Raw genomic sequence first — 22,137 nt, forward strand, 5'->3', positions numbered from 1 at the left:
GACACAAACGGCCACATATTGTTGATTTCAGTGATCTGAAATGCCCAGAATAGGCACATGCAGAGGCAGAGAGCAGGTGATGGTTGCAAGGGGCTGGGTGGAGGGGGGATGGGGTGTGACTACTAGTGGACAGGGGGTTTCTTTTTGGATGATGGAGTGTTCTGGAGATAGATGGTGGTGAGGGCTGCACAACCGTGAGTGTGCAGAAGACTGCTAAGCGCTGTCTCTGGGAGTGCCTGTTGTTGGGGCTGCTTTATTTTGGCCTCATCCTGCAATGTGAAGAGTCATATTCTGCTGTGGCCTTTCTACTCCTGTGAGTGGTGAGGCTCAGACACTTTGCAGAGTCATGTTTCATTTTTCCCCTTTGCTAAGTGTAGGCAAAAAAGGTTTAAGCCTGAGAAATTACTCCATCTGCAGAAATGTCTTTCAGTTTTGCATGGTGTAAAAATATTGAGAGCTTTTAAATCATTGAGGACAGTCTGTGGGGGGAAAGAGCCCGTGAAGCCTGGGTGCGACCTGGAAGAGCCACGCTTCCCTCCCAGACACGGGTGGGGACTTCACCCCCGTTCAGGCAGTGAAGGGCCCAGACCCGTGAGCGGAGTTGACACTCGTGAATATTTACGTGTATCCGCTGCTTCATCTTGGATATTAATTTCAAGCTGAGTCAGTTTGTGGCGGCAGCCTCATCCTACATCAGGAATTTATAGTATCTGCTCTTTGAGGTGAAGACCAGACAGACTTGATTATTTAACAGTCTCTCTTGAATTGATATCTCAGATTCCTTTGTCAAAAGCAAAACAGCAGAAATACAGATGTCCTTTAATGCCGATGTGACCTGGAACGGGTTTAGTCTCAGTGCCTCAGTGGCCTTGTCTGCGGGTGGAGAACATGATAACATTGCTTCCCTCAGAGGGGCTGGGGAGGGGGGAGTGAGAAGCACAAATGTAGGACTTACACGTGATGCTCATGAATGACCGAATTTAGTGCTCTCAGCCTGGTGAGGCCTCAAGGGCAGAGATGTCAGAACAGAGCAGTCCTAGCCGGAACTCGATCCGTGTTGGCAGCTGTTACGATCACTATCACCACTGTGGGTTATCAGGTAGTTTTAAGACTTGGTAATATGAATTCTTGAATAATGTTAAAAGACTAGACATCTCAGACCCAGTTTACATAGTTCTCAAGAATTCCTCTGAGAAATGGATGTTTTTTTCCCCATCTTAAATCTGAGTTGAGTCTCTAAAAAAATTCTGTATTCCTCCATCATTTTGCTTTAATTCTCCATTTCTTAAAAAATTTTTTTAAATGGAGTTACTGGGGACTGAACTGAGGGCCTCATGCATGCTAAGCACATACTCCCCCAAATGAGGTATAATCTCCCCCCTGTTTTTTTTAAACATTAGTTTCTTAATATTCAGAGTTTAGAGGCCTCTAATTCTTTTTCTGGAGACTTATCCGTGAATCTGTAAATCTATAATTAATGGACAATACTTGGTGTATTAAAAAAAATCAATAGATTATTCTGCAATCCATCCAAAAGGAAATGTTCATTGACTTAAAATATTTCTCCTTTATGGTGATTTCTACTTTTTGGTCTAGCTTAATTTATTAACAGCCATCCTCATCATCATAATGACCAAACTCGCTCTCAGTGGACACCTGCCTAAGGCTAAAGTGCTTTCCTCATGTTTTATTTCATAGCAGGTGTTTGAGGGTAAGTATCATTGTCTCCTTTTTTGCAGCTGAGGATTTTCAGATGGAGCAGCTTGTCCCAAATCATACGCAGCTGGTGGTGGCTACCTCTGTTCTGGAACCCTGGCTGCACAGGATGCATTTTTAATTGCTCCTCTAATCAGCCTCCCATTGAGTGCATTCCCGAACACCTCTAAGTCCATAAATGGCCGATTTTAGTGATCTCAGCCTGATGAGGCCTTGAAAGGAGAGACACCAGTGAGAATGTGAGACAGAGTGGCATAAATTAAAATTGCACATTTTCAGAAATGATTTATTCTCAGATAATGACTTAAAAATTTAGTATTTTTTTATTTTAGTGCCCTGTAAGCATTAAAACAAAACATTTAAAATAATTATTGTGCAAAAGAGAAGTGGGCTTTGAAAGTCCAACCATTGCTTATGATGTTATATGTTTTTCTCTAGTGGCCCTTATTGACAGATATACTTACAGAGACTGAATTGGTTTTATGTAGTCTTAGTATTGAAGAAAAGATTGTCAGTGAATATTGTAACTAAATTCTTTACTCTTTTCTTTCCTGATGATGAATAGGTAATTTGTTTTCATGACTTAAGTATATTTCCTCATTTGTGAAATTTGAGTAATATTGTTTAAGTTGTCTGACTGTGAGAGTTAGACGCCTTGTATACAAAGCACCCAAGGTGTGCTTAATAAAAATATGCTGTCACAACGCCAGATAGTTTAGAAGGATCAACTCTGAATACTAAAGAATGTGGCTTATTTCTGATGCATATTCAATATGTTTATATATGATATATATGAATATGGTTTAAGGTAACAAGGATTCTTTTTATTTTTGTGTGCAGTATGAAGTTTTAATGAAATCTGTATCATTCTAATGAGACAGGGACTAGTTAAATTGCCTTAAGCAGACGACCTTGAAGATTATTTACTCAGAATATGTATTGTTACATCTCAGAATTCATGTTGCCATGTAACCACCCCCTCAGTCATTTAAATTCGTCTGATTCTGAACAGATCCATTAAATTTAGAAAAATCCACATTGATCATTTTCAGGGAGTAAGCTTCTCAATTTTGTGATTAAAGAAAATTTTGATTTTTTTTCCTGCACTCTTAACAGGTTTAAAATATCAAAACATTGATTTGACGTGTCACTTTTTAATAGAGAGAATAAAGCTCATGCTGTTTTACTATGTAAATAAATGTTTTTGTATTTCAACAAACTTATATGATTTCTGGCTCTTTGAGAAGTATTTTGCAAGATACTTAGATTATCTGCTTTTGGATAAATACAGACGTGACTTTTATGAATATAGGCCTAGTACAGATCTGTTGGTTTTTGCTACAGTTCAAGACATGAGGCCTAGGGGAACTTTGCTCCGGATTGACAGGAGGACAGATCCCAGGTCTCAGTCTCCCCTCCTGTAAAATGAAGTGGCTGGACTGGATTCTTTCCTCTTCTAAGATGAGTTTCCATGAGCCTGTGTCTTTTGTTTATATTCAGGAGTATTAGCAATATCAGATTAAATACTGACTACCCCTCCCTTCCCCTGAAGCAAAGTGCAGTATGTGGTACACAAGCTTTTAGTTACCTGATTCTCGTTTCTCATCCTACAGGCAATTTTTGTGTTGCATGTTTCCCGGCAACCTGGAAGGTCTTTTTAGCCATAGGTGGCACTGTTGCACCTTCTTACAGTCTTAATTTTCCTGTTTTTAAAAGGCTTAAACAACGTGATTTTATTTTGATTACTTTGCTTAATGCTTCAGAATACCACAATGTCCATTGTGTCTGTCTGCCTGGAAAAATTATTCTGCTTATATCTTAGTTTTATTCTGTCATCTCGCTGTGAACTTTTCAGACTTGCTGTGCAAACAATGGCAAAATCGGACTTTTCTTCCAGTGTTAGAAACCAGTGAGCGTGAATTTTATAAAACAGCTCTAAGCGCCCTCTGGAACACCTTAAAGGTGAAAAGTGTATTGAGTTCCCTGAGTATTGACCCCGCTGCTGTGTGCTTATTGGTGGGAGATGATTTGGTACATATAAGAAGGGGTGTAGTGTTTTGACTTGGGTTTGTCTGCACGTGCTGCCACTGAGCCACTTGAGCCTGAGTCAGTTCGTTCTGAGTCTTCCCCTCGTCTGTGAGATGGGGACCCTCGTATCTGCTTTGTAGAATTCTGAGAATTAGAAGTTATGTAAATTGTTTACCACAGTGGGTATGTCAAGAGGGCTCTTAAACTTTTGCTGCTGTTTTGTGTGAAGCCATCATTTGACTGTCTTTGGCAACTACTAAGAAGCACGAAAATAAGAAAAGCTGGTTTTATGATGAAAGATATTTGAGGAGGTTCCATAGATCCTATACCCATAATTTAGCATCAGCAGAGTCAGAACTGTTACACAGTGGCCCTGAAACAATGTTAAGCCACAGAATTTTTTGTTACTTCATATATGTTGGGGCTTAAGGGGATCCAATACTTATACACATGTTGTCTCCAGCAGCCAACTGAGAGATGACACAAAAGAGTAGGCAGGCGTTAAATGTCTTCTTTGTTACTGATGAAGCCACGTTCTCCATGAACTTCAGGGCTGTGGGTAAATGAGTGTCGTGATACTGTGTCCCAGAAGTAGAGACTTACCCTGTCCCAGGTATCTCTGTGCCACAGCGAGCCTTCCCTTGAGAGGATCTGCCCCATCATGCACAGGGATATCCTGCCATGGAGCTGAGCATCCCAGGTGCTTCCCAAGGGTGGCCAAACCTGGAGGGGAAGGGAGGGTTTCACATGCCCTGCTTATCTCCCTGGAATCACACCTCACTCTGTTAGTGTGAGGAGGGCTAGCTGTGGGCAAGGTGTCAGGGGTGTGAAGGGGGAAGCACTCTCCATGGCCCAGAAGAGTGGGGAGGAGGCATCCCCTCCCTCAGTTTAAAGACGTGGTGGGATCAACAGAAGGGTGCACCCCAAGAGTTTATAAAAGGAGAAATAAGGATTTTCTTTGGAAATTTGACGTGCCAGGAAACACAGAAGATGATTAGAAGGGAGACTTGTAAACCACTGTAATATTAAGTTGACATTTGTTGAGCACCATAAAAGTGCTACATTCTTTTCTGAGCGTTTTACAGAAGTGTATCCTTCAATCTTCTCAACAAGCGAGTAAGGAAGGTTTGATTTTTATCCCAGCTTTACAGTGTGGAAATTGAGGCACACAGAGGGTATGTTGGCCAAGGTCACAGAGCTAGTAAGTGGCAGAGCTTGTATTTAAACCCTGGCTGTCTGCTTTTGAGGCTCACAGAGACGGGCTTTGGGTGTTTAGATCTATCTGCATGCCTTGATCACTGTACGTCTGTGCATCCGTTAGCCCAGAAAGGACAGGGAAAGGAGAGTCACACAGTTGCTCACAGTCGTGTCTCGGCCACTGTCCATGAAGAGTGCACCGTGATTAGCGTTATTTTCCAGGCAGTAGATCTGTTGGTATAACAGAAATTTAGTCCATTGAGTTAATCTAAAAACCCTTCCTGCTCTACTTCTGTCCATGCTTGCCATGTGACTGCCTGCCCGTGATTGGTACATTGAGGAGAAAATGTACTCATGGTTGAACTCTGATATTTCAGTCTGGTTCATAGTTTCACGTCTTCTGTTACATTAATAAGTTAAGTTTCTGGTTTTCTTGCATCAGTGTCTCATGCGTTTGGTTAATGTGAAATCAGTCCATGGGAGCCCAGGGGTGCTGACTGCATAATTTTTGAGCACGTTGTGGCACTTCTACCCGTGCAGTCCTGACTGGATGATGTCCGCCTTCAGCACTTTTTTACCCAATATCAGGGTCCTATCACATCCCCGGATGTGAGGCTGGAAGCTTTCTGAGAAGGCCAGTCAGAGGCCAAGTCCACCAATCAGAAAATGATGAACTACCTGAAAGTGGGTTTAATAGAAGAAAAGGGCTTCCAGGTAATCCGATGGGCTGTTCAAATCCCTTTGGTGAGAAGCTGTCCACTGTCTGTGGTTGAGCTGATTCTTTGCTGTTGAAAAGTCTGGAGTAGATGAAGGGACTTTAAAAAGCAGAAAGGAGCGATTTCAGGTGGTACATCCACACCGGGGAAAAGTGATGGATGACCGCCTGTGAGAGGCATAGACAGAGTCCTACAAACTTCATAAAACAGCTTCAAATGATCTTCCATCTGAGTGCACTTCATATGGGGTCCAGTTCATCACTGGTCGTGCTGAGAGGGCAAATATTAATGATGGCAGAAAGGACACAGAGGCATCAAAAATTCTCAGTCATGTTCCCTTTTTAAAGGATGTGGCACAGTGTAATATATTTGAGCTGGTTTTTCACTGAACAATTTTTGTGTTTTCTGGGACTCCCCAGTGCCCCAACGTTCCATACAGCTGGGTGTCCCCTCAGAGCAGGTCTGTCAGAGCTTGCCCTGGGCAGACACGGTGTCACGGGGAGCAGGACGGTCAGCGTCCCCGGCTCCTCCGAGCCCCGTCTCCTCATCCGCAGTGCCGGGTTTCTCATCCATGTCTACTTAGTATTGTTGCTGAGAATCACACGTGATGGTTATCAGGTGTGATTTGTGGTTGTCTCTGTGATTGGCATATAGTCAATATTTGATAGAAACACTTGTTTTTTTATTCCAATTGTGGCTCCTAGATTGCAGTGGTTTTTAGTCTGCATTTTTTTTATATCTTTACTCATTTTTAAATATGCACTTGTTTTATTTATTTTTTTGGAGGTACTGGGGACTGAAGCCAGGATATTTTGCATGCTAAGCAGGTGGCCTACAACTGAGTAACACCCACCCTCCTTGTCTGCACTTAAAAATAAATATTGTAATACACAAAAGAGCTCTTAAACACCATCATGGGACATAGTCTCTGTATAGGCATTTGAACACGTATACTATATCAAGAAGAATAAATGTTGTTGGGACAAACCTTTCTGAATCTGTTAATGTGCTTAAAAAAGATCATAGCTAGTGATAAACACGAGACTTGGATCCAGTACTTCTTAGGGTCTGTTTTGTCATCATGGGAAATTACATTCTACAGAGAAGGCTAATTGGGTCTCTTTGATAATTGGATGGTTTAGCAGATGATCAAGGCTTTCAAAAGCTGACAGTTTTGTATTTTAAACTAATTACAAATTTATCTTCTAGAAGTTGGAAGTCCTAAGCTTGTGAAGTGCCCAGTAATCCAGGGGGAATATGTTTGTGTCTCTGTGAACGATTGTGTGTGTGATTTCAGGAAGGTAGAAATAAGTTCCATATAGACTTCTGATACCTTTCTCCTCCAGTTCAAGGTGTAGGCATATATTTACACAAATAAATTGATGTTCTTTTGTCATTTGGCATATTGGGAATAAGAGGTTCTCATACTTGTTTCAGAAGGGTTGGGGAGCATGAGCTTAGAAAACGGGAGGAGAAAGAGGCAGGGAGGCACTTCACACTTTGTGCAGGATTTGAGGAACAGTAGGTTTTCTTTTCTCTTTTATTCTAAAGCAAACTGGCACTGAATTGTAACTTACTATTCCTCAGAATTGCTTTTCTAATCAGATATAAGTGCCTCAGATTTTTCAAGGCAACATGAATGATGAAATGTGTTTTAACATTTATCTTTAAAAGTAGTTTTATTTTTCAAGGAAAAGGCTATAGCCTGTTCTTTCTTCCAGCGGCAAAAGAAATTCTCATTGATCTATGTACATGATCTATGTGCTTAGTTTCTTTGGGGTTTTTTGGTTTTTTTAAGTGCTTGTTTCATTGTGGTGTGAATGAATGTTTAAAATTTTTGGATTTTCATCTTTAGAACATGCTGATTTATCAGAACTGTTAAAAACTTGATTGTTCTTTGGTCGTTGTTTGGTGGAGCACCCTATTGATTTCTGCTGTGTGTTAAAGAGGGAAATTCTTCCTCTAGCCTGCATATCATTAAGTGAATGGCTTGCCGTGTGCCTTTAAAATTCATTGAATGCATTGAGCATGTTTGTCCAGTGAATTTTGAATTGACTCATAGTATTACTTTGTTTTTTTTTCTGTGGCTTTTGCTCCTCTCCACAAGAATTTGAATTCCCTGTTGCATTTTGTATACGTGTTCTTAACAGGGGAAGATATTTTGAATATTTTACAGAGGTGGGTTTTCCTAACCCCTCTGAATGCCTTCTGTAATTGATACAACAAAAATCTGTTATTGCAGTGCTAAATAATTTCATAAACTATTTTTTGGCTTAATCAGAAGCAATGAGAAAGAGTGATAACAAAATATACGAAAACCTTCCTTCCTTTGAAGAATATAAATCAGGTGGTTAGGCTGACGCATGCTTTGTGCCTGACATACTTACTCTCATGTCATTTTGTATCATGATTCGGAGATGGAGATACTTCAGGTTTATAGATTTTTGTTTTAACATTTGTGTTGAATTCTTTCTTCAGGCTGATGTTTCCTGTTTGGTTTGTGGAATGTGTAGAAGAAGGGAAACAAATGCTTTTTTTTTGTTTGTTTTCAGGAGGCCTGAGTTGCTGATGAGAAAACAGTTGAGGGTGGGATGAGGAACAGAGTGACACTCCCTCTCCTCCCGGCTGAAACTGATGAACAATAAAATCAATTAAGTGTATCGATAATTGACCAATTGAAGTTAACGAGCTCAAACTGGCTAGTTATGCCCAATGGAAAGTATTGAATTCACCGGCAGATTTAGGTGCTTTACCAAGTAGAAGCAGCTTAGAGCAATCAGAAAAATCAATCCTATGATGAGCTATAAAAAGTATATAATATCTTTTATTTTTGAAACTTTTCTAAGTTAAGTTGTGTAGAGCTAAAATTAAGTTTCAAGCACCAGGAGTTATGAGTGTGGGTGGTTCTGTGGGATCGTTATTCAGGGATGTGCATAGACCCTTCTAGAGTGGCTGAAGCTGGCAGGAAAAGACCAAAACCAGGATTTGTCATCCCAGGATATTCTCCATAATGGTTCAGTGTGGGAGCCCTTGATTGGGTTAACAAATTGTAGCAGACCCAGGCCGCCTGTCAACTTTAAGAAGAAAAACTATGCTTAGTAACTGCTTTGCAAGCAAGCGCCTGTGCATCCTCACTCCTGTCTCCTTGCCTTAAAAAGCAGAGACAATGCTTTGCTTGCGTAGTTGAGGTTTTAGATAGCACTCTGCTCATTGCAAAGCAAGGACCCAGGACCTCAGCTATAAAAGCTGGGCTTGTGTGCTGTTAGATAGTCTGTTATTCGCAAAACAAGGAACTGGCAGGTTTGGTGGTCTGTTTTGAAATTCACATATCTAAAGAATGTATTTTGTTCCCCTCACCCCATGACTTCCCTAAAGATACACTAAGACTTTGTACTCATGGTGGATTCTGTAATCTCTGTCTCATCCACTTTTCCCCAGTTTCTGCTTACTATCACACAACTGTTAATGACTATTTCCTTTGATTATACACAATAAATATGGGAGCATTTGATAGGCTCGTGGAGTTGGCTCCCTACTCCCTATCGATTGCTGGACTTTTTCCAGTCTTCAATAATCATTCCGTGTCTGTAAGATTTCTGCCAGCCAGAACCCACAGTTCCAGGTGAGAAAGATGCAGGTTTATCTCTCCTACCCGAGGGAGAGAGAGTAGAGAATTGAGATCTGCTTCCTTGTGGTCCCTTCCTGCCCCAGGGCAACTCCAGTTCACCTGCAGCCTTCTGGCCTCTGCTCACAGGGCCTCTGTCCCAGGACTGACTGCAGCCTTTTCTTCCCCGGTCAACATTTCCTGTGCCTTTCAGTACTTGGTCTCTTGTCTGCAATTGAAACCTGGCAGATGTGATGGTGGTCTGCGTGATGGTGGGCAGTCACTTGGGGCTCCCAGGAACCATGCTGATTCTCCTGAGTCTCTCATTCGGGGTTACAGAACTGTCGAGCACCGTAGGAAGCCCATTCACGTGAGGTCAACACAGCATTGCGTCGCTTTCATTTTATATTTGAATTTTCAGTGGAGAAATTATTTGTAGCTAACTGTTCCAGATTTTCGGCCTCCTGCTTTCCTCACCACCATTTCCTTGTTGGCTCTGGTGCTTGTTTTAAGAACCAGGATTCTTCTCTGGTCATTTTTAGCAGCTGGGCTTGCCGAATCCTTGATCTTCATTTGAAGCAGAATGCTTCCTCGTGATGTCAAACTGATTTTCCTATTTCTGAATATTTCGTGTAAACTCAGCAAGTGTTTCAAGTGAAATGCTCTTGTCCAATTTCTGTTTACCCACATTTGAAGATCTCCTGCTTTCATGCTGAGGGCAGTTTCTTCTTCCTGTAATAAAATTAGCAATTTGCGTTTACTATGGGAAGGTACTGGCCCTAGGTGCTTTTGTTCTTAACAGTTTTAATACAATTCACTCATTAAAATGTACAGCGGTTTTTACTCTATGTCCAGAATTGTGCATTCCAGTCAATCTTAGAACATTTTCATCCCCCAACAGGAAGCCCCGTATACATAAGCAGTTATTCACATCTTCCCCATCCTCCCCCAGCCCCAAGGAGCCACTGTTCTCTCTATGAGGATTTGCCTGTGCTGGACATTTTCATGTAAATCGAGTCATTTCAAGTAAATGAAACCGTCTATTATGACTGACTTCTTTCACACTGAGTAATGTTTTCAATGTTTGTCAAACTTGTGGCCTGGGTCAGTACTCTATGCTTTGCAATTGCTGAATAATATTCCACTGTATGACTGGGCCCCACTGTTTACCCATTCATCAGGTGATAGGCATTTTGTTTGTTTCTGCTTTTTGTCTGTGATGAATAATGGCGCCGTGAACATTCCTGTAGGAGTTTTTATGTGGACACTTGTTTTCAGTTCTCTTACGTGTATGCCCAGAGAGCAGAAAGGCTGGGTCATTCATAAACCAAATGTTTAACTCTCTGAGGACCTTCCAGGCTGTTTTCCAAAGTGGCCTCGCTGTGTTAAGTCCTCACCAGCAAGGGCTGGGATCTCCGCTTCCTCTGTGGCCTCATTACTGTTTGTTATTCTCTTTTTGAGTATATACTACTCTAGTGAGTGTGAAGCAGTTTCTCCTAGTGGTTTTGACTTGCTTTCAATTATAGCTAATGATATTGAACATCGTTTCTTTGTGCTTATTGGCCATTTGTATATTTTCCTTGAAAAATACCTTTTCAGATCCATTATTCAATTTTTAATTGAGTTGCCTTTGTATTGTTTAGTTGTAGGAGATTTTTTTTTTTTTTTTGGAGATACAAATTCCTAATCAGATAAATGATTTGAAAAAATTTTCTCCTGTGTGTTGTTTTATCACTTTCTGGATTGTGTCATTTGAAGCAAAGTTTTCACTTTTGATGAACTCCAATTTATCTCTGTTTTCTTTGTTCCTTGTGCTTTTGGGTAATATTTAAAATCTGAGGTATTTTATTTAAACTTTTATATATAAAATAACTTAATTTAGGACTGTTCTAGGAGACGGGTGCTGTTGTTGTCCCCAGTCTATGGACAGGAGACTGAGATGCAGAAAATTTCACTGTCATATCAGTGTCACAGCTACCAGTGCTGTGGGAGTTCAGACCCTCATGTTTGTCCCCAACATCTGTGCTTTTCATCAACATGCTCCACTCCTTCCTGGAATCGTTAATGAAAAAGTGTTTCCGTTTTTGATTTCTTGTTAGTTTGTTTTCTCTTTGGGGACCTCATCTCCTCATTTTCCTTGCAGAGGTCAGTGTAGGTTTATTTTAGGTCTCATGTAGGCAGAAGCATTGCTATCAGTTAACTTCTTTATTACTCACTCTCCAGTGATGATTGTTGCTAGTTGACCTAATCAAGTCATGCTTAAGTCTTTCCTGCTCATGACACTAAAAACACAGTCATGACTTACAGAATGCTCAAAGAAGAAAGTACTTGAGTGATTTTATTTTTCTAACAAATCAAACCAATCAAATAAAAACCCCTGTGTTGACACATATATAAGCCCTCCAGAATAGGGTCACTGTCTTCCTTGTGTTTCATTGGTTTGGTCACATTGTCTGGATAGTGCCTTGCTGTCCAGCAGTTTTTTTTAGGATACAGTGCTCGTGAACCATTTTAAGGACAGAATTTTGACAACAGACTGTGTTCATTTCACGAGGGAAAAGATCATATAGAAATACTGCTCTGATCTATTTTAAAATTTAGCTTGGAATTTTGAGAAGAGTTCAGGGAACCATAAAAAGATTTTTTCACTAATTTTAGAACTATCTTAGACACATTATGGTTACATAGCAGAGTAACTTATCAACTAGATTTGACAAGAGGATTGTATTATTGATTATTTGTTTTAGTTGAAATATTCTACCTGGGAAAAAGTAATCAGTGCCCATAAATGAACAAATATGTTTGTATTTCTATGCAACATGGGAGCAGACTTCATATGTTTCTGTATAATATATATGACTGTGTTTTAATATGCCTGTCAATGTTTTTATAGTTTTTCAGCAATGTTGTAGCCTTAGAGTTCGTCTAAGAAAATCACCCCTGATTCTAGTGCAGTTTGTACTGCATATCCTGTCTTATGCATGGGATTCCACTGTCCTCTCAGTGAGGAATTTCCTCTCCTACTGAGGTAGTAGCAGAGTTAAAGGAACTGTGATTTCTAGGACTTTGCTCTCCATGTGTTTGCAGTTGGCTGTCAAACATGATTTTACCTTTCTTGAGTTTTCATTGTTAAATTAGAATTTTGGAAATAAATATTAATATGTTGCATCGGTCTCCTTAGAATCTTGATGTGTTTGTGCTTTCAGATTTCAATTTATGAAAAATGAAAATGCACTCTTGTTTTTAAGTAGTCCTTTTTCACTAGATATTTGTTTACCTCTTTATAATTAAAATATTTTTTTTTCCCAATGAATGAATCGGTGTGCATGTTTTAAAAGATACCTTACTTTTTATTTTTCTTATTGTAAAAGATATATTCATTTTAGAGAATTTGGAAAATAAGGATAAACACAATAATAACTTAAAAATGGCCTCAAATATCACTTGGAGATACAGTTGTAAGGTTTGAAATTGAGAATTACAAGTCCTCTCATGTTGTTTTTCTTTTACAAGTACGTTTTGGTTACTGAGACCCTCGAATTCCCATATGAATTGTAGTAGCAGCTAGTCAGTTTTTGCAGAGGAGCCTGCTGGGATTGTAATCGAAACCACGTTGTATGTATGGATCGCTCTGGGGAACACTGCCACTCCAAGAACACTGTCTTCTGATCCAGGAATGTGCGTGGTGTGTCTGTCCAGGTATTTAGGACTTCTTTAATTTTTTTCAGCAATGCATTTTGTTTATAGAGTATTATTTTACTTTTTTTCTTTGCCTTTATACTGAGTAAAAGTGTGCAAGTTACCGGGATCAGAAGTGTATTTGAGCCCTGCCAATTGCTGCCACCATGTAGGCTGTGCTCTTTCTTTGCCCTGTGAAAAATCTTGCACAAAATAGGACCTCAGTAACCCTCTGTTGAATGAATGATTATATGATTGTTGGATGATGCTTGAGAGTCCTTCTGATGATGTCTTTTTCCCAGCCTTTCCCCTCCTCTTAACTATGCCCTTTGTCTTCCTTTCATCTAGTCTGGTTTTCAGCCTGCCTGTGGCATTGATTTTCCCTCTCTGTACACTCTTCCTTTCACTGGTACATGATAATGTTACATGTGGGCTGTGGAAACTTGCTAGATGTCAAGAAAGCGCAAATCCATGGCATGGTAGTATTTTAAAACTGTGGTATTCTTTTATCAATTGAAATTAAATCAGGCTGAGCCCCTGAGCCCTCCCGTGAGCTCTTTTCTCCTTCCTACAGGTGATACTGCTCTGGTTGCTGCCTGTGCCCTACCCCCAGCCTTGGTTTTGGAGTTGAGTAAGTCACCATCACTGGAGACCTCTCTTTAAAAGATGAAAACATTTGCTCCTTCTCCCTGGTTGGGGACTTGGATGAGATGAGGTACCAGATAAAGAATGCAACCCCTCTTATTCTGACCCCTGCTCTTTCCGTTGTACTCTTTTTGAAATAGTACAGTTCAACTGTATAAAGATTGATTGTGAGCTAATGAGATAGACAAGACAACCGAAAATTTATTAAATATCCTTTCATGCCAGAAACAAATGTGTTATACACACAAAAAGCACATAAAGCACAGTAGTACTGTGGTTACAAACATGGGTCTGAGATCGAGTCCTGCTCTGGAATGACCAGTCCTGTGAGATGGAGAACTGGTAGGTCGGCTTAGCCTCTCCCATACTTGTTTCCTGTCCTGCAGAGACGGGTCTCGCTAGGCGTCCCTCCCCCTTAGAGGTGCTGTGGGGTGTAAATGACGCACGTGGGCAGCCCGAGCACAGCTGTTCATTCCTCGTAAGTGCAGGATAGAATGGATTTGCGGAGACAGCTTTATGACCACCCCGTGTAGACTCTCAGTGTGCCAAAGGGATGTCTTCTGGTTTGGATGTGGGATTCTCACTTCTCTAAATACCCAAAAATTGTGTTATTGGGACTTGCTGATTTGAATCTATTCTTTAGAAAGTACATATTGTAGATATATTTTTCAAGCATGCATGCTTTTTTTCTTTTATTATTTATAGTTCTACCCTCTCATCTCTTGTTGTGGCTTTTCATGGAATCCAGGGAAACAGCCCTAAGCCACCTGCCTCTTCACACGTCTCCGTGGCGGTTTTCTTCCCTGACTAGAAGAGGGTTCTGCATAGGAAATTTTCTTTGTTCCCCTTTTCTTGGAGTCTCTCTGTCTGTCTGCCCACCTCTCACCTGTCCATCTGTCCAGTTCTCTACCCACTCATTCTTCTGACTTGTTCCAAAAAGCATTTCAGGCAGCTTACAGAAGAACAGATACCAAAAAACAGGTGAGAAAATGGGGCCAAGTTCAGACAGTGAGGCTAGGAGGCGAGCTTGTGTGAGGCTTGCAGGCGTGAGAAATATAAGACTTATAAGATTGCTGTGACTTATAAGATCGACAGCAACAGTGTGCCTGAGGCTCCCAGCAGACACAGGGAAACAGGATTTGTGGGAGATTCTCACTGGATGTGAAATAAATAAGTGGATGAGGAGAAGCCCAGCCTTTCCAGCTACTAAGGCTTAGGAGAATATTTTGAGTGTCTTCCAAAATCACAGCATTTCATCTTTTCCTTTGTCAGAGTTCTATGTATAGTTGGTTACATTCTATACCTGGAAATTTCTCCAAAACTGCTTCCCACGTGAGTCTCATGGCTCGGAATGGGGTGGTTCTGCTCATTGACGGGTGTTGGCCAGAAACAGAAAATGACATCCTCCAAGAAGCCTGGGATTTGTCAGTTATGTTTTGTCAGTTCTGTTGACTTCAGAAAATGCTTTCACTGTTCCTCTCCATCTGAGGAGGCAGCGTGCTCTCTTTGCAGCATCAGGAGCTCAGGGCCACGGGATGGTGGGGGCTGACTTCACTGCCGTCAAGACAGCTGAGGTAGTCACTGCAGGCGTGGTGCTTTCACATAGTGCATTTCATGTTCTTTAATAGGTTTCAACAGGGAGTTAATTGAGTTAATTAACATTTAATAAATATGATGCTTTGTTGTAAAGACAGTTATAGGCAGAATATAAGCTGTGAAGACTTTAGAAACGGTTTCATTACTTAAATTTCAGCAGGGAAAATTTAGTTTATCTTATTTATGCCTCTCTTTTACAGTAAGAAAGAAACAAGACAGAAAAAGCAGAGGATGATTTCTGTTCTTCCTCTCGGCTTGCAGGTGCCCTCACCTCCAGTGGCATCCATCCAGACACCAGCACTGACACTGGCCGTGCTCAGATCTGCCTCAGCCCTGAAGACACAACTGACAAATAGAAGGGGGCCATGCCCTGTTACAGCAGGTGCTCTCACTTTGTGGGTCCTTATGTAACTGCGCATTGTTATTCAGGATCGCCCATTCTACATTGTTTGAAGCTGCTGCGGTGTCTCCTAGTTATTTGTTTCTGTAAGTACTCATGTATTTTCTCCAATGCATGGTACTAGACATCTAAAAATGCTTTTTTCAGATGAAAAGTAATGTGTATTTAATATAATAAGTCTGAAAAAAGGGGCAAAAGAGGGTATCCTTGTCCCACTACTCAGAGACAGTAATTAACACTTTAACATCTATTTTCTGTCCTTTTCGTCAGTGTGTATCACCTCTGTCATAAAAAGCAGCTATCACTCTGTGCCTGTTTATTGTGTGGAGACCTCCATTTTCCATTCGGCTTATTACATGTTTTTCTGCAATATTCTATCTCCGCTGGCATGATTTTTAATGACCAGTATAGCATTATGTCTTGTGGAGGCATCGTCCATTTTACTTCGGACTTAAATAAACTTTTAAATTCAAGTATACTTAACTGAAATACTGAAAAGAGAACTGTGGTGGTACCGAAAGGCCCCTAAATCCCTTCCCCTTATTTCCTGAGTGTAAAAGCTGTTGACAATGTGGTGTATATATTTCATGACCTTTATGCCTATGACATATATATATACCCATAAATACATACATACCTACATACATACACTTATATGAGAAATCTATGTATATGTGTGTGTATATATGCTTTATTGAAAAATAAGACCGTACTATATGTGTTCTGCAGCTCGCTTTATTCACTCACGGGTATATCATAGACGTCCTCCCACTCCAGACTCACCCGGTCCTTTCAGATAGAGAGGCGGGGTCTCCTGATGTGCAGGTGTGGTCTCTTGTGGAAGGACACCTTTGGTGGGAGAGTTATGTGGACAAGGCCCTGGACAATGCCGAATCGCCGGCCCCTTCAGAGCCCACATCTTGCCGTGATTTACCGCATCATTTTCTTGATGTTGGACCCTTAAGTTTTCTCCATTTTCCACTTTCAGAAAGGATGTTTGACTGGCATCCCTCCTGTACAAACCTACCTGTGATCTTGTATGAGTATTCCTTTAGTTAAGGCTTCTGGAAATTTAGTCCCTGGATGTGACATTTACATTCATCACAGGCTCCTTTCAAGTGACTCTAGAAATTGCTCCTCCAGTGGGGAATGAAAAGCTGTAGAATAACTTATGTAACCAATTCTCAATCACTGGATATGATTTCACTTCAGCTTTTCATCCCACCATTGTAAACAGTGCTGTGTAAATGCTCTGATGAGTACATCTTTTGAACTGATTTTTTTCTAAATGAAATGATTCCTAGAAGTTGAGTTGAGTCTGTGTACACACGTTTTTCAGAGTTTACATATCCATTGACATGTCGTCCTCCAAAATGTCACTCACAGTTTGTTCTCTCACAGATGGACACTAGCTAGATTATCGTTTATAAATATTTGCCAATATGATGAACAAAAGTGCTTTTTCATTGTTTTAGTTTGTATTTGATGACCAGTGAGGTATTGAGCATTTTTCACTCATTAGCCATCTGACTTTTTAAAAGTGAATGATCCCTTTTGTCCTTTGCACACATTTAAGTGAGGGAGCTTCTTGTTGCTTTGTGACAGCTCTTTGTATGTTATGAACATTAACCCCTTGTCTTCATCAACATGTATCACAGAGCTTTTTCTTGTCATTTCTTGCCTTTCATTTTGTTCAGTAGTTTTTTTATTTTCTTTGTGGCCCAAAATATTTTTAAGATTGTAAATGTCTTCTTTTTGGGTTTTATCTTTGGTATTATTCTTAGAAACACTTTCTTATAATGATATAAATCTCTTCTGTAAGTTTTTTTAATCTCTAAGATGGAGATGATAATAGTACTTGTTATAGTGAGGAGAAGTTGAATTAATATGAGCAAAGAGTTGCATTTGTTGTTATTAGTATTTTAATATTTACATCACTATCTGTAAATTTTCTTGTGGTCATTAGCACAGGAATAGAATTTGTTCTTTCCAGGTGATTCTCTGATTGTCCCAGGAAAATTATTGAATTCATACTTTGCTCTTTGATTTGAAATCCCAACTGTACAATATACTTATGTACACTAGAGTCTCTTTTTGAGCTCATGGTTTATTTCTGTCAATTTTACTTTCTTACTCCAGCGCTATATCTTACATATTGTAAAAATTTATTTAATAACTGAAAGTGTGATTTTTTTTGATTCTTTTCTTCCATCACAAATTTTCTTGGCTAGTATGAATTTATTATTCCTGAAGAATTCTAAAATACTTTGTTCAAGTTAAAAAACACAGATAAGGGTTTTCATGGGATTTTTTAGTAAGTTTTGAATTATCTTTAGGAGAACGTACATCTTTACAAAACTGCTTTCCTCCATGCAATATGTTGATGTCTCTACATTCACACCTCTTACTTTACTCCTCATTAGAGTCCAGTAGTTTTCTCCATGTAGAACATGGGCTTTAATTTTGAGTTTATTCCAGATTATTGTTGATGTCTTTGTTAATTCTGTAAGTGAGAATTTTTTGCTATTATATTTTGTAAATGTTAAAACTGACACCTAGGAAGGCAGAATCGGTTTGTAAATACTCACTTTGTAAATTGTCATTTAAAATTGTAAGTATTAAGTACTTGTTCCAGAATCCTTTCTTTTCTGTTTTTAAAAATTTGTTTCCAAGATTATCAAAATGGTCATAGCTAAGTAGTATATTTGGGGAGACAGATGGAGAGAGGTAGTGTGGCTTATGTACAAACTCTGAGCAGTTTCATGGCTGCCTTTAGGCTGGAGAAACCGCAGAAGAGCCCAGGTTAGACCAGGGATGGCTTTATATGCACTGGAAAGCCAGCTTTCCTGCCTTTGTGGAGAAGCCTGTTGGGCGTGACAGGTAGATGATCAAGGTCCGATGGAGGCCATTGGCTGCACAGAGCGCTGTGACTGTGAGAACTGGCGACCATTAACATGGGAAATGCTTGGGGCCAGGAACACTGCAGGGGAGCTAGGCAGCCTGTGTGTTAAGGATTTTCCAGTCCTGGGAGTGGGAAGAGCAGACTCTGCATTCAGATCTGAGTTTGAATTCATCCTCTCTTGTTTACTGGTCCTCTGACTTTTGTCAAGTTATATATCCGCTTTGAACTCCTGTTTTCTTGTCTCTCAAAACAGGAGAATTACGGCCTGCTGCTAGAGTGTTTGATCAGCGTAAATGATTTGTGTCTATGAGATGCCACGTACAATCACAAGCTCAGTAAGAAATGGGCTGTCACCTTTCTTCTGCAACTCAGTGCTTGACAAGACTTGGGGGAAAGCCAGTCCATAATTTGTGTATGATGTAATTAGGAAAAAAATTAATGTCTTGCCTTTCCCTAGCAGTATTCGTACTCCTTTGCTTCATTTACTTCTTTCCTCCTTTCCTTTCCCCTTTCCCCTCTTTCACCATAAGAGCCTGAGACTCTCTCAGAACACTAGATTCAAATTACTTTAAAGGTTGTCTCATCCTCATGAAATGACTGTAAGATAAAAAAATCTGTAAATATCCCAGAATTCATTGTATTTCATTTACACACACACGCACACACACACACACAATCAGGCTACCTCCCACTTGCTGAGGGAGAAGGAACACTTTTTCTGTGTTTCCATTCACTGAGCGTGAGAACAAAGTCTCTTATGCAGAATTTCTCCCGGCTTCTTGCATGGTGTTTTTAATTGGATTTCTGCTTTGTTGCCATAGAAATATTCTCCTAATAGAAGAGAGGAAGTGGAGATATAGACATTCTGCTGAGATATTGGTTTAATCATATTTGAGTTGGAAAGTACTTAAGATCATAGAGCCGTAAATTTTTATGGTTGAGAATCCATGATGTTGTAACTTGGACAAAAACCTGGGTCTTCTGCCATCGTGTCCATGCGGGCGAAGAGGCAACTGGGCAGGGGATGGCAGGGGTCCTTCTTGCTTGAGTTCCAGGGTCTTGCTAGTTTTCATTGCTCACCTGCCTTTAGTTTATGTCCATGTGGCCTCTCATGGGAAGGCCACTATGTCCTGGTAGACTGAGTTTCTAATCAGCAAAAAGCTCTGGATCCACTCATATTTCCCAGAGTTTTTCTGCTGACCTGCTGACACTTTATATAAATGAGGCCTAAGAAACTACTGAATACAAAATCCTTATTGATATCACTTGCCCTCGAGTTCCAAAGGAATGGGGTGCTGTCTCAGGCTGTCTAAGGCTAGATCTGAACAAAGATATGGTGATAGGCTGTGCTGCTGGACCCTCCACAGTCAAATGGGATTTCCACCTGGTTTTTAGAATCAGGCAGATGAGTTCAAATCTTGCGTTTACCAGTTATTAGCTTTGTGACCTTGGGGAAGAAACTGTACTTCTTTCTGTCCAATTTTCTTTGTCTGTAAGTAAGTTCAGTAAATATTTTAAGGTTTTTTTTTATACAATTGAATGAGCTAATTCCCTCATTTATACCTAAAGTACTGATCACGTGGTTCTATGTTGGTGCTTTGGTAGTTGATTACTAAGGAACTCGGCAGTGAGAATGTAGGTGGTGGACCCCTGGATCATAGAGTTTATATTCCAGGATAGGATTGTAAAAGACTGGATGTGCAGTGGATTTTTAGTAAATATCCATACCTTTCCTAATCCACATTGATTGTTTATATATCTTTACACTAATATATGAACAATTTTTTATTGCAATTTAAATATCTTTTTAGTATTTAAAATATGCAGCTATAACAAAAATACATGAAATAAATAGATTTGACTTTTATTTTCTTTTCAATAAGCAAAACAAAATAAAATAGAAAAGAAAAAAGATTTGAAGGAGTAGAAATAATTTTATTTCCATGGAATCAATTCCCTATGTTAGGTTTTTTGGTTGTGTTGCTAAACAGCATATAAAATTTATAGGTTGTGACATATTGGAAATGGGGAAACAGTGGAGACATACTACCTCCAATTAAGTCATTTAGTTACCACGTCAAAGCTAGTTCTGCCTCCTGAATGACAGGCCATTAAATCGGGAGATGAGGTGTTAGAGCAAGGAATAGTGACTTTATTTGAAAAGCTGGCAGACCCAGAAGATGGCATACTGATATCCTGGAGAACCCTCTTCCCCAAGTCAGAATTCAGTCTCCTTTTTTACTAAACAGGGGTGGGGATGTGGTTGGTTGTTGCAAACTTCTTGCTGTACGAATTGATTTCCTTGGAATCCTTTGTTCTTGCAGCTGTCCATGTGGGTCAAATCACGGTGACCCTTTAAAACCTCCAAAAAAAAAAAAACAGGTTATTCTCTATTTTGCAAATTGCCATCTCTACATAAGTGTAGAAGAGCTAACATCCTTAAAGATCAGAGCCCGCAGAATAGGCCCTCCTGGATATTTCAGGCTAAAGGCAACTTTCTTTTACAAAAGGTGCAGAGCTAGCATGTCTAAGCCTAGAAAACAGGGCACAGGTTTAAAGCCAAAGGAAAACATCTAACATTAAATCAAATTTTTTCTTTTCTATTACAATTCCTTTTTCCACCTCATAAATAATTTTAGTAAGGAACATGAACAATTTTTAATTTTTTTCTCAATAATGGATAAATGAGCCAACTACATTTTTGTGAGCAGCGATGCTGTGCGTGCCTTGGGGTCACAGCAAACTCTTGTTGGGGGTGGTCGACCCTGCAACAAGTCTGATGCCCTGTGAGTGTTGGTGAGGGTCTCCCTAACCTGGGGCTCTCTTCAAGAACCAGCATATGGGCATTGACCTCTAGAGACCTCTTTTTCAGCTGCAGAAAATTTTTCAGATACTGTGATTGAAAAATCACTCCAGCTGGGGATAAGTAGGGAATAAAGGAAGAGGAAAAGGGCTTGGAGTAAAGTAGAAGAGAAGGACAGAAGATTAGGGAGCCTGGGGGCTTGGAAGCGGGGCTTCGGGAGAGAGACGAGCAGAGGTGGGGAGATGCCCGGCTCCGGAACCAGCTCCTGCACCTGTCCGTGCGCCCAAGCCACACAGCATTTAATTGGCCCAGGACGCTATCCTGTCTGGATGTCACCCTGGGCAGAACCTTGAGAATCGAAGGTAAGGGGTGGGCAGCACTCACCTAGGGGACACTGAAGGCTTTAGTCAAGTCCACAGTGCCTTTTATACTCATGTGTCTTCACTTGCCATTTATCTTAGGATCTGAGAAGCAGGAGCAAGGAACGCAGGGAGAGATCCAGTAAGACATCTGACTGTGTTAAGAGACGACAGTCATAGCCACACCGGGAGCGAGGACACTTGCAGCAAAGTAAAATGAATTCACAACGATTGCATCAGAGCTGCAGGCGTGAGAGAGCCTAAGCCTGTCTCAGAGTGCAGGGGACAAGTGGAAAGGAATGGTAAAATTTCCACTGACAATTGAAATTTTGTTAAATAGCCTGCTACTCTTAATTGTATCACTTCATTGTATGTAGGTGTATTTCTGTGAGCATTTATAGGTTCACACAACCCCACCAGCACCTCTTGCCCCCATCGGGGATGGGCTTTCTCAAGCACAGTGCACCTCATGCATGATTGGCCACGCTACGGG

The 22,137-nt window shown here is 40.4% G+C and overlaps 1 long non-coding RNA gene across 1 annotated transcript in view; it reads left to right on the forward strand.

The window, feature by feature from the left end:
* LOC135320898 (uncharacterized) overlaps positions 1-15,694 on the forward strand; it is a 54,316-nt gene extending 38,622 nt beyond the window's left edge. Inside the window, exons 4-6 of the long non-coding RNA XR_010380240.1 lie at positions 12,775-12,960; positions 13,514-13,570; positions 15,442-15,694. This is a non-coding gene — a long non-coding RNA (uncharacterized LOC135320898). The remainder of the gene's footprint in view (positions 1-12,774; positions 12,961-13,513; positions 13,571-15,441) is intronic.
* Positions 15,695-22,137: the final 6,443 nt, after the last annotated feature.

This window comes from Camelus dromedarius, unplaced genomic scaffold, assembly GCF_036321535.1.
Source record: "Camelus dromedarius isolate mCamDro1 unplaced genomic scaffold, mCamDro1.pat HAP1_SCAFFOLD_180, whole genome shotgun sequence".
In the NCBI taxonomy this organism is placed as follows: domain Eukaryota; kingdom Metazoa; phylum Chordata; class Mammalia; order Artiodactyla; family Camelidae; genus Camelus; species Camelus dromedarius.